Source organism: Bombus fervidus, chromosome 8 (genome assembly GCF_041682495.2).
Source record: "Bombus fervidus isolate BK054 chromosome 8, iyBomFerv1, whole genome shotgun sequence".
NCBI classification, from domain to species: Eukaryota; Metazoa; Arthropoda; class Insecta; order Hymenoptera; family Apidae; genus Bombus; species Bombus fervidus.
Window position 1 is genome coordinate 5,878,838 of NC_091524.1, and position 10,705 is coordinate 5,889,542.

A 10,705-nucleotide genomic window follows, 5' to 3' on the forward strand; every position below is an offset into this window, starting at 1 on the left:
ATAATCACGCGTGAAATCGCGGTTGGTGCCGAGATTTTTCCAACGGGATCGGCTAAGCTCTCGATCTCGTCTTTCCCGGTCCCTCTTTCCGCTTCGTTTCCCCATGCTCGTTTAATACACCCACGCGTTCCAGGAAAGGAGCCTCGTTTCCGAAACGATTCGACCGAATCGCTAAGCAAATATCGCGGCCGGAACAACGGGAGCCCGATCTCGGGGCAAGATCAATAAACAAAAAAGCGAACTCCGCTAGGGAAAGGGACCAACGAGTGGAAGCTCGTAGAAACGAGGTTGCTTTCCTTCTTCGAGGTACGCGTCCACTTGGGCGCACACTAAACTATCGCGAGTTGCTTTCTTCAGTATTTCTCGCAAGTAGACACTGATCTGATACTGACTCGGGTAGTCGTCCTCAACGCAGTGTCCACTTGAGAGAAATACTCGAGAAAGAAAGAGAGAGAGAGAGAGCTGCTGGCGATTCTTAAGTACCTTTGCTAAACTGGCTTCACGATTGCAACAGCGTTAACCACCACCGAAGACCAAGGTGTGTCCCGGTTTCCATCGAGAACTTACCGCGAGCCACTGTGATACCTACATATCTCAAAATATCTCGGAAGACATAGCTGGTGGCCCGTCGGAAACGAAAAACTCGATTCGCAGCTGTTATCCCGTCGTGCTCGTCGATTCTTGACAAACGGCCAACCGTGTTCAGGTAAACGTCAGCGAGTCTCCTGATCGAGCGGAACGACGAGGACAGACAGTGGGTCGGAAGAACGAAGAAATTGGGGACAATGGAACTCTACTTAGTTGTTCATCTATTCGTGTTAATACGAAGACACAGCTCCATACTTGTAGTTACTGCTTTGTGTGAAAGGGCATTATTTAAATATCGCGTCGCTTGTACTAGGGGAATATGGATCATTTATTGTAGCTTAAAAATAAATAATAATAATATTAACGTTTGTAGATGAGATACAGTGGATCACGAAAGCAATCGTGATTATTTCTTCAATAATAATAGTAATAACGTTCGTAGAGGAGTTAAAGTGGTTCACGAAGCAGTCGAACACTTATCACAGAATTTTTTATGAATATGTGCATTATGCGACATTTCATGATAAATTTAAGGAACGCTATAACGAGACACGATTATCGTGATTATAATAGTAAAATTTGAAATCAATTGGAAAATGTACATGGAAATTGCAAGACTACATGCGAAACTACGCTTAATGAAAAATTAGTATACGGCATAAATAGTAGTTTTAAACAAACAATTAATGTTAAAGATGGTTTCGCTACATATAGTGACTTATTAATGTCGAAGTGGTGACCTTTTCTAAAAAAACTCTACATGTGTTCTTTAATTTTCTACCTTACAATTTATCCACGCTATATTCACATACACCCAATAACTTCAACAATTAAAATATGTATAGCGCATAAATACTTTGGTGATCTTTACAAAGAGTATGCTTTCAATAAATGTAGCTTCTATATATATTTTTTCAGACACGTTTCGAAGTTTATCAAATCACGATGACCGTGTCTCGTGCTAACGAGATTTGAAAATGTTTTGTATAATAGGTATGCTATGCATAAAATATTTCTAAGGGTATTCGAATACTCCCATGAACCACTATGCACTTATTACAATTAAATTTTAGATGGATTCAAATGATGGATGATGATAAGTTAACACGTGACAACGAATGATCGATCTTCAGCTGATTAAATTCATTTATCTGAATGGAAAGCTATAGGTAGCGAGAGAGTGGATGAATCACTAGAATAAGAGGTTTGGCTGCATGAACTTGTAGAGATGTTGAGTTGTTTTGCGTTATTTTGGAAGGTTGGATCATGGCAGGAAATAGAACCTTCGATTTACGAATCTTAAAGAGAAAGCCCAAGTACGAATTCCCATCTTGTCTTGATAAACCTTTATATTGACGATAAACGGTCATTATTTATTAACGTCTATTAACTTAAAAAAAAAAAAAAGGAAACTGTTTACATTTTAACCTATTTAATATTCAGGTCATTCGCGCATAAAGAGTATACAGTATACAGTAAAGGGAATACATCGTAATACAAGCCTATTGAACGATCTAATAAATGACAAAATATCTCTCACACCAATTACAATCTAATTCCCCATAAACGTCTTCTTCAGACTAGTTATACAATATTCCGCAACAGTACAGAACTAGTTAGAAGCTACAAAAAATACTGGCACACCGTTGTATTTATTCCAGCATTTACATAGTAATTAATAAATAAATGATAATTAGTAATCGATAATCAATGAGGTCCGAGTATATTAAATTTCGTATCATTCGGTGGTACTTTTCATGTTACTATAAAAATTTGATATCTACTATGAAAATGAACTGTACGAAATCTGATGAAGGAAGACGCTTCGTTCGCAAAAATAATGTTGCTTGCCAATACTTTTTGTAGCCATTCTATTTATACCACAAGAGGTCTAGATATACTAAATAGAGTTCTACTTTGTATGGAAGCAGGCGCGAAATCGGAAATCGTGCGTGGAATTACTATTGCGTGAACGCGAGGACAGCGCACGGCTCGCGACTGGTTGCGTTCGCGGTTGCAGGTTCGTTCGTTGGATCGATCGATCGATCGTTATCTCGGCTGAGACATCGCGTGCTCGATCCTCGTGCGACTCGCGTACGAGCCAGTCGCGGATTCACTGAAGCGGCCGCACGACTACGTCGCGGCAACCGCGTGTAAACCCACGCCGCCGTCATACCGATCTTAAAATAAATCCCGCGGGATCGAATGGATAGGATGCGGGAATGCCAACACGTGGGATGTGTCACGAATATCATTCCACCGCACGCTCCAGCACGCTCCCGTCCTCGTACCAGGTGCCAGGTATGCGCGAGACAACGCAACGTGTACACGAGCGATCGTCTGTCGCTTGGATTCTCTATGGCGCGTTTCCATTGCGAGCTTGGAATTTTAAGGTGAATCGTAAGGTGTATTTCGTCATAACGTCGCTGACGAGTCATTTTCCGAAGAGGAATTCATTTCTGTTTATCTTTGGATTTCGATTGGTGAGATTTATCGCGTCAGATGTAGAATGTGAATCACAGTGGTTGCGGAAAGTAACGGCATGCTATTGTATCGTATTAGCAGACTGTGTATTTTTATGCAAATTAATATTTTTGAGAATGTAATTAAAGATGTAGAATCTTGGTAGAATATTGTTTTACTTGAAACGGAATATATATACTGTGGATTGTTTTACTTGAAGAGTACTATGCTTCAGATATTTTATAAATTTTTGCATATTGTCTGCATCTCGTGCAATTTAGCGCTTTGAAATTTAAATTAAACGCGTAAAAATCCAAAATCTAATTATGAGGTCCGAGTATATTAAATATCTTATTATTTAAAAGTACGTTTGTATAGCTACAAAAATTTCATACTATGAAAGTGAAATGTAAAATCTGATGAAAACAAAGCTTCTTTGGAAAATACGAGTATGAGCCAATCATTTTAATAGTCACTGCAATTCTCACTTAGTATATTCAAGTCGTTTATTGCATAAAGTATATAATACAAATTAAACCTACTTAAAGAAACCTTAAATGAAGCGATTTAACAAATATTAAAAATACATATTTCTCTGCTCAAAACTCAGAAAGATTCGAAGCTATATTATAATAAAATTTAATGATAAGAATTCAATATTATTTCACCTAGCATAGCATATCCCAAATCACCATCGCTAATGACCAATCATTTCCAGCATTAATAATACTCGCATAAAATAAAAAGTAGTCCTGCATTAAAATTTTTTTCCAAAAGTTTGTCAACACGGAGCACGGTACCACCAAAAATCCCCCGATCATATCGTATGAAATTTCACGAGAATTCAAGCCACTTCGCTAAAAACGTTCACCTCGTTAAAAAGAACACAAACCACGTAATTAGAAATTCCATAGTGATGTTCTATCAAAAGTTTCGGCGGAAGTTTCCAACTGTGCATAACGCGAAACTTGCAGCCATTGGAAAGCTCACCTAGGCGACTCACCTGAGGGGCATGACATTGCTTGCCAAGATAAAGCCGACTGCACGATAGCTATGGAACATTTGCTTACTTTCGATCATGACCAAGTGCAACAATGTGTGCGCATAGGTTCACACACGCGCGCGTTTCGCGGTCCTCCACGGCCTATGGAAATAAAGCGTTCAATTTATCGCGACCGCGAATGTCGCGTTTGATTTTGGCGCATCGAAACGCTGCCATTGAATCTTGGTCCTTGTTGACTCTTCACGTGCTTGAATTGTTTTCCGAGATTGTTTGCTTACCATACGTTGAATCTTCTGCGTTTATTGTAAAGATATATTTGCCTTTGTAAGTGGATTTAAAATTGAGACATTTTGGAATAGAATCCGTAATACGCAGTCAGTCACAAAAGCCTAGAAAAAACCTTCTAAATATAGGATATTGCGATAGAAATGTTTATGAATTTTGTTGACACGTTAAGACACATATCGTTAAAATATACGATGGACGTGCAAAGATTTCCGATCAGAATAAATTTTCAACATTGCGTGCGGAAAGCGATATCTCGAAGATCTTCAAGAATTTAAAATAATTGGTATGAGAGTATATGTAAAAGATAGTACGATACGTAAACACTATTATGTAGTTGTACAATATTGTTTGACATTCTTTAAAATGTTACTTTTGGAACATAAAATGAAAAATCTACCTGACTGGAAATTTTTACACGCCACTGTAACACAATTTATCAGCTTTCGCCTGTCTTAAGAAGAAAGGATTAAAGAGAGATAAAATAGAATATTATAGAATTTACACATGCCTAATATATCTATATGAAATCATCAAAATAGTAGACTTAATGTTATGTTGATATCTTGTAGATTCCCTAATCACGTATGTAACAATAATCTCCCTGGCGTTGATTAAATCAGAAGTTTTGTGATTTTTTATGGTAAATAATTTTCTGACAGAGTGTTTTTCAGCTTCTGCGGTAAGTCAGGCACATAAAATTCGGTGTATCAAGATTTTCGTGACTGATTGTAGATTATAAATATACACATGTAGTTGTGAGATATGACTGAATGTTGACAAAAACTAAATGGAAAGGGATGAGATTGATCTGCTTGTGTACTAGAATTTTCATCATTCCAACTGATCACGATACATGTTATTCAATTTTATTTTTGTATGGAAAAAAATCATTAATTTCGAATTATTCTGTATATATTAATACTGAATAGAAATACAAATTTTGGGGATAAAAGTGTCACAATATTTTCCATTTTCTACTGTTAACCGATTATTCTAATCTTTTCCAATTTTTTCCGAAATTATATCCCAAATATAACATGATTAAATATTACATTCGAAGTGCTTGGGATTTTCCTGGTTTTAGACGGCGCCTATACTCGGCAGAGGAAAAGTTGATCTTACGTGTATTATTAGAATCGTATGACCCAATGTATCTTCTAATTTTAGGACTAATTACACGCGTGACTGGCCATTAATCGATCGCAAGAAACGTTAATGGTCGTTCCATTTACGCAAGGTTTATGCAAAACGTGAGTCAGGCACCGGGATAACGCAATTGCCAAAAATTTCCACTCTGACACAAGTCATCTTCTTGCTCATCTTTATTTCACGAATTGCGTAATGAGAAAGCAGATTTTTAAAAGAGACAAAACGTGGATTGAAACATAGTTCTGTAAGTTTCTAGTGAACGAAGCATGTCAGTAAGTGGCTGTATTTCAAGCACGAACATGCAAATTAAAAATTTAACGAGTATCGTAACTTTTTGCAAGAAATGGAAACAATACGACAAATTGACGGTGCGTTGAAATAATAATAATTGGAACGATAACACTTTCATGGTCGAAATAAGAAAGGATACTATTTCCTCGTTGACAAAAGTCCCTTTCTTTGTTATCGTAAACGAATCGATGTTGCGCGCGGATATAAGATTTCTCTGTGATTTCCGCATTTCTCGTTTACTCAGCTCTGGAATATTCTACCAAGGCAAGGAACATTTTAAATTACATGAAAATATCGAACAATTGCAGTCCACAGTGCAATCAGTTGTGTCAATCTGAATATCTCGCATTACGATTGACTCATCGTTATTTTGTCTGTTTTGGAGTGCTATGTTATTTATAATATTTATGTTTATTATTCATAGTTTCTATAGATCATTGCTTCAAATTTCTCATTTTCAATAAATAATTTCCGTCAAATATTTCGAATCTATTTGTAAGGTGGAATTTTTCAATTTACATCATCTTATAAATAACAAGCAATTTCCAACGAAAATTGTTCGACATTTTTCTCAATTTCGTTACGCAGCAGGTGTTCCAATAAAATTCAAAGGTCGTTTGTTGTAGCATAGAAAATAATAATTTATTCAGCGTTCAGCGGAAATATAAACGTACAGTGTACTGCAGGAAAACATTTCTTTCGAAATGAACATAAAGTGTCGACTATACTTTAACAGCGAATGACTATCTGCGTACAATGAGGCATCGTTGGTACACGCACTTGTTACATCCGCTACGCTATTACTTTTGTTATCCTCTACACGATATAAAACAGTATTAAGTTGTTCGTATTCGTCTAGAAAAAACGTATTTCAGGCGGTTAATCGGTAAATTCTTCTAAACTATGATCCTCGATTCTGTCCCCTAAGAAACGAAACTAGCTCGGTCTCAAGCGTTTTCGTGCTTCACACACACGAATAGATTCTACGCGCGTGCTTTCGTACTATTTTCTCCTGAATGTACAATTCACCTCGTGCATATTTTTTTCTTTTTTCTCGTCTTCTTCTTTTATCTTTAAATCCGAACCATATTGATTCAACCAGAGAGAACAAACTCGCACGATTCTGCTTTAGATTCGCGCCTCATGTTGAGTCAAATGAATGGAACTTACGTTTCTTTGAATGGATTGCAATATTCCCCGAGCAAATATTTGAAACTAATGTAACTCGATCGAAAGTTTTAGTATGTACGCAAAAGTCGCCTGTATTTTCTATTGTGATAGAATATTGATTTTGCTGCAATTGATTATTTTTTATCGTAGTTAATAACAACTTTCGATACAAAATTCCATCGATTCAAATATCGTGTTATTGCAATGTCTGACTATCGATGTTTTAACGGTGCCAGATTTTATCTATTCAAATATCGTGATTATGGTTATTATAATTTTTTATCCATAAATATTCGAACGATACTTATTCGTCAACTTTGTGATTTACATACGAAGATCAGAAAAGGAAAACACGATAGATTCATTTTTGTCGATTTTCTGATTTTCATCTTCATTTCCGTTTTCTCGACTGCTTTATTCTGCCACTTTTCCATAAAGAACGCAAAATATAGTTTATTATATCTTTATTAGCGATAATAAACGTGTTTGGAAGAAACAAACTGATACCTTAATGCTACAAAAAATTTTATGGAAATATCGTTCTTTACAATAGAACAATTTGTATGCAATAACTTTCTAAAAATATTCGCAAATATTTTTGGACCTTTATTCGTCTATGATTGACGTTTCCAATTTGTCATTTCCAATTTATTCTGTTGTTTTTCGCAGATACGTACATTTTATTCATTTAACGATCATACAATAATGACCATTTCATTTGACTGAACATTTTTATCGAACGCTGTCGTTTGCAACATGCACGCAAACCTGTATACAAATCTAAAACTCGTGACTCGATAAACGCAACAAAGTATTCGTAGTAAGAAACGGTACTATTATGCAACATATTATAATCAATTATACAAAAAGAAAAAAAAAATCATTATGCGTGCAACGAAATGAAAAATAAAATTTATCTCTAAAAATTACAAAATAATAAAATTATTCGAATATTATAAATCTCATTCAATAATATACCGATATCGGTAAACGAATTACGTATAATGTTTCATAATAAAAATAAAGTAATGAAACGATGACAATTAAAAATTGATCGACATAAACTTTCCAACTATATAAATTGTACAATTTCCAATTGATCTTTACTTAATGAGAAATCTTTAGAAAGCTATGTCGCGTTAAAAGAAATCGTTGAAAGAAATAAATGTATCGTGGCTTATTGCTTCTTCGAGCTGCGTTTTCAAGTGCATCGCTACGTGTAACATCCTCTTAAATACGACAAATCTCGTACGACTCGCACTTTCTGTGCTTCACGCTACCTATCTATGTAAATTAAAGTTTATGAAAGATCGCATAACCAACGGGGTAATTGGGTAAATCGCATTGCGTTTTACAGAATCGTTATCGCGTAATAATACTCACATTCATCTTGTACAAGTACATATACATATACATATACATATGTGTCTAGAAATATATGCACGATCACTTATCCACTTGTCTTCGTGCTAAATGTAGATATCGATGGAAAGTAAAAGAAATCGATGTGCAGGTTAATAGCGTAGTAAAATTTGTATTGACCTGCTTTCGTAATATTCATTAATTTCTTCCGAAGTTCTGATAATTATGTATCTAAATAATATTTAAATTGATACTTTGCGATAAAAGATGATTTATCGCTACACTGCTTCTAATTAAAAATTGAAACGATTTAATGTTCAATCTATACGATCTACATCTGAATTTTAATTTTAAATATAAATTTCATGTACATACTAGATACACCTCAGGTGTACAACCGTTGATCTTGATATTATTACAATACATTCAAGAATAAAGTATAACATATGTAACTTTCTGATTGTGAGAGAAAATATTCTAAAGAAAAGTAATAAATCCATACATTTGCATCAATACTTTCATGCTTATTCTATTCATTACGTTTTCCTATAACGTCTTATAAAATGATAGATACTTATACAATAATGAAATCATGTACTATTTTACATAAAAACGATGTAACTTTCAACATCGATTTTTATCTACATCTTACTATCGTAAATCATTTTCTACAATTATAATAATATCTCCAAATTTTTGCCGTTCGAAAATGACAAATTTTTTATTATTTTTTCCATTCGTTCCATACATCGAAAGGAATTTAAATGTGCAACGAGTAAAATTGAAAGTCGGTCGAACGAAATACACAGAAAGAAGGAAACTCGATAAGAAAATCGATTTCTTCGACATTTATCCAAAATCTACATCGTGCAGGAACAGAAACGGATCGAACCATGCGTATATAATAATATTGTCTTATGAAGCATTCCATTTACGTATTTCTAATATATCGACGACACGTTATTCTTCTCGTTATCGTTAAACTTCTACGTCGTATAAAGTAATGCACTCGCACAAACGATAAATTATCATACTTACAATAAGTCAACAGAGGAAAAAATAAAACGATTGCATAATCAAACCGCTTTAAGTCTCATTTGGCCAACGAATTGCACGCTTAAAAAACAGACCGCTATGCATATCACCTTCTGCTTGTCGATCCTTTAAAAAGTACTGTCATTTCGATCTGTATACGTTTGTATTCTCCATCATCGTTCCATTCTATTATCCGATCGTATGATTTCCTCGATCAGATTTTTGTCATTTGAGACTTCCAAATAACTCGAAAAGATAAGCAATTCAAACATCGAACAACATATTCTGATGGTTTGAGTGAGTTTGAACAAATTTTGATCGGTTTGAACGAGTCGATCTCACTCAAAATATATTCCAACGATCAAGTACTTTGCAAACTTTCTAAAATCAAATTGTATTCAGTTTGGATTCCAAACGTTTGAACATCTGGTGTATTTGATCAATTCTGCATGCCGTATGTTAGAGGAAAAATATTAATCGCAGAAATGTATAAGTGGAAAATCATGAAATATTTCTGGAGCGAGATCCACGTGATTGCATCGTGTATCCGATCTCAGCTGAAACGCGTCTGATTCTGGCAAACGTGCCAAAAAGAACTTGACGGAACTCGAACCGTCCTTTAACTCGATCTGCCACGCGTGTCAAAAACTTTCTGCTATTCCGCTACGTTCGACATATTTGAAATCAACCGAAAACTTTACACGGGTTGCTAGAAACCTGGCATTCCACGACACTGCACTGTCGCGAAATTCTGACACCATCGAAAAGTATACCTATAAATCAATCCAATTTGATTTGCTTTCGTTTGTGTTGTTAAAAGAAGTTTGGAGAGGAAATTTTCAAAGGAAGCTTCATGAAATAACCTTCGGGTTAAACTTTGGTGTTACCTGATAATCTGATTTCTATGTATTTAATTCTATTGCTCTATATATGTTCTATATTTTATGTTCTATTTTCATGAGTAAAAAAGTGAATAGAGGATATCCGAAGGCATATGAATATGAAGAACCGAGGAGAACAGCGGCAATAAATATATAATAAAGTATGGACATGTTACTGTGATTGTAGATTAATGCAGTATCAATAGCAACAGTGATACAGTAATATCTGGATAATTGGATTAAACGATTGAAAAGATATCGTATCATATTAATAATACTTCAAATTGATAATAATATCTTACAGTACTGATAGTATCTTAAAAAATCGTAAAACTGTCTTTTGGTGTTTCTTTATGTAAAATAATTTATGAAGAAAATATCTACTTTAATAGATCAGGCTCTTCCTGGCTCATTATTAAGTTTCAAACAACGAAAAACTATTACAACATAATTCTAAAATAACTTCTATCCAATA

The 10,705-nt window shown here is 34.8% G+C and overlaps 1 long non-coding RNA gene across 1 annotated transcript; it reads right to left on the bottom strand.

The window, feature by feature from the left end:
* Positions 1-6,398: 6,398 nt before the first annotated feature.
* LOC139989755 (uncharacterized) lies at positions 6,399-10,339 on the bottom strand. Its single transcript, XR_011800402.1, has 2 exons — positions 9,947-10,339; positions 6,399-9,906 (listed from the first exon to the last, which is right to left on the bottom strand). It is a non-coding gene; the product is annotated as an uncharacterized lncRNA (long non-coding RNA).
* Positions 10,340-10,705: the final 366 nt, after the last annotated feature.